Here is a 3,011-nt window from a genome sequence, read left to right on the forward strand (position 1 = left end):
CACTGTTAAGTCATTGCTGAAAAGATACAAGATACCTGTAGGTATTAGATTTCTGCAAACATGACTGTGCTGGTGAAGATGGCTGGCTGGACACCAGACCAGGGCCTGAGTCTCCAGAAAATTCTACATTATATTCACACTATGAAGGGTAGCCGTGATACACATTGTATTTTGAGTAGTTCTTCCTTGACCACTTGTTCTCAAACCCGGAACTATCTAAGGAACTTAGAATAAAAAAAAAAAAATCATGACATGTTATACCACCCTGGACTGACTAAATCAGATTTACAAAGTAAACCAGAACATCAGTATTGGTTCCAAGCTCCTTAACTCCCCAGTGATTCTTACATGCTATCTGGGGTTTTTACAGTGGGGTGCTAAAAATACCCTGCACATGTGGCAAGAATGCACACCATGTACAAGAATATCACAGTTACTTATCTCAGAAATTTCAAATGGGGTAGTAAAGAATAAAACAGAAGTGATCATTTCAGCACACAAAGAACAAAGTAGAATCACACAGCTTTGCATAACTGAAGGCTATTGTCATTTTCTAGCATTCTTTTCAGGTATAATATGTTCCAGGTGTGTCAGTTACACAAACACATCACCTTTCTGCTGGGATCTTTAGATACCTCTGCCAGGTAAGATGACCCCTTCTCTCTCCTGAATCCCCATAGATCCAACCTCCCATTTCTGAATTTTGCTTGGTCTCAGCACTAAAAAAGCCTTCCCTGACCCATTATACTTGTTAAATTAGGGTCCCCTTACCTTATCACATATTTTACTTTCCTTCCCTATGTCTATCAATATTTTAACTATGAATTCATTCCTATGACTTGTTACCTATCATGGGCCCAAATTTTCCATGAGAACTCAGCAATGGCATCTATATTCAGACTGTAATTCAAGTCAGAGTCTAATTTACAGAAAGAATGACATGATTGAGCTAAGTTATTGGTACAAGAACATCCACCAATGCACCACTTTAATAAAAACAAACACTTTACAATAAGAGAATTAAAATATGGCACTAAGCATAATGAAACTTAAGGCAATCATTAAAATTAATGAAGTTGATACAAAGAATAGATAGATGTACTGTATATCTATAATTTAGAATTTTAACATGTTTGAAAATATTGCAAAATGAAATTCAGTTTCATGTTTCATGTGTATATATACATCAATTTATATGTGTGTGTAGATACAAAATTCTAAAAAATGTATATATTTTCCCTCCAGCACACTTTTTTTTTTTTTTTCCTGTCTGTGGAAGTTCCTTTCATCTGGGTGGGAATGGGGGGTCTCTCTAGTTGTCAAATAAAGCAGGATATTCTCTATTATCCTTGACTGCTTAATTCCTGCTTATCTATCACAATGCAACTTTCTGTAAAATCAACATCAATGTCTTGCTTGAACACCCTTAAGTAGCACACAATTTTCTGGTTCTATGTTCGGTACCTCCCAGGTATAACCTTACAATTATTCCAGTGGGGTCCTGTTTATCTGCTCTATTTAGTGAACATCCAAGAAGCTGCTCTTCAATGATTTTGGGAGCTCCTTTTCACTACAGTATCTGGCAGTTTCTTCATCACACAATATCTGGAAGTTTCTTCATCAAAAACTGTTTGAGGCATGCATTAATGAAGTCGTATTCTCTATTTCACTAGTGGGAAATCAAATCTCTGAATCGTAATGGGACTCACTGCAATATTTAGCTAATAAGCACCCCATCAGAATGTAAAGCAAACTCAATCTCATACTGAAAGCCATGTTCTTACTAAGTGACAAATAACAAGTTAAAGATTCTAAATCAGATTTTACTAAAATACAAATGCCTAAGCCAACAAACACTAAAGCAATTTTTCTCTTTGTTACAGAAACCACGATGAGAATGAATGCTCTTACTTCTGAGGAGGGGAGAGGGAAAGTGAAATCTTCTAATTTATCAGTGATCAAATAAAAATATTGGGAATTCTTGATAAGCTACATAATTTTATACTGGCTCATGAGGCCTTGTATTTGTTAAAACCAAAGTTCTGATAAAGTTCTATCTATGCTAACGCTTTGTGCTAGTGAGAGATTGCTTTCTCACCTATCTAAGGAATTCAAGCATGTTCATTTCTACTGACAGGCAGTGAGGACCTCAATTTTTAAAAGGGAGATTCAGTGATCCTAGAAAACCACTGTGCTTGGAATTAAAACAAAATCAAATTATAAACCTGTTATATTTTGGTCCTCTTTAGCATTAACATTACAAGTGAGCTATAAATAGACAGTGTGTCTGGGTAGATAATAGTGTAGTGAGGAAAAGGTAATAGTTCAAACCTAAGCTTTCTGAAGTCAGACATAAATGTCACATCTTATTTTTTAATTTTACTTTTGAAAATAAGAACTGGGGTGTAGGCCAGAGATGTAGGGTGTTAGAGGATGCTTCAGAGACAGAGTGGGGAGCAGAACAAGTAGATCTACTGAAATATAGTGCTGAGGGCAGCAGGTGAAACAGGAGAGGTCTGCTGAGCCATGTGGCCATCTCCCTGCTCAGTATTGAACTTGTGCTGCAGTGGCTGTGGCTGGCTTCACAGTGTAGAGACTTAACCCCTTGCACCACAAGGGAGGCCCAGTTTTATGTTGCTTTTATATCCTGATTATTCCCTGAGAAGGCCCTGAATAGCCACATGCTTTTAAAATAAAATTTACAACAATTTCATTAAGATTTTCACAAATGTGCTCACCCACTACCCCAGAATATTTTCACTTGGAAAAAATTTCATTCAGACTTGATGTAATTCAGTTTGAGAAAAAGTTCAAAAAATGCTATTTTAAATTTACTTTGCCTTCATATATATGTGAAGTTACATTGCTAAGATATGAATTATTTGAACACCCTATGAATTGTAAGAAAATTTTAAGAATTATACATATGAAATTGTTACAAAGTCTATAGTGTTTTAATTTTTGTTAATATTCTTAGAAAATCAATTCCTTCATTTAATATAAGTGCTGGT

The sequence above is a fragment of the Condylura cristata genome, unplaced genomic scaffold, assembly GCF_000260355.1.
Source record: "Condylura cristata isolate star-nosed mole 26May11 unplaced genomic scaffold, ConCri1.0 scaffold00013, whole genome shotgun sequence".
NCBI lineage: Eukaryota > Metazoa > Chordata > Mammalia > Eulipotyphla > Talpidae > Condylura > Condylura cristata.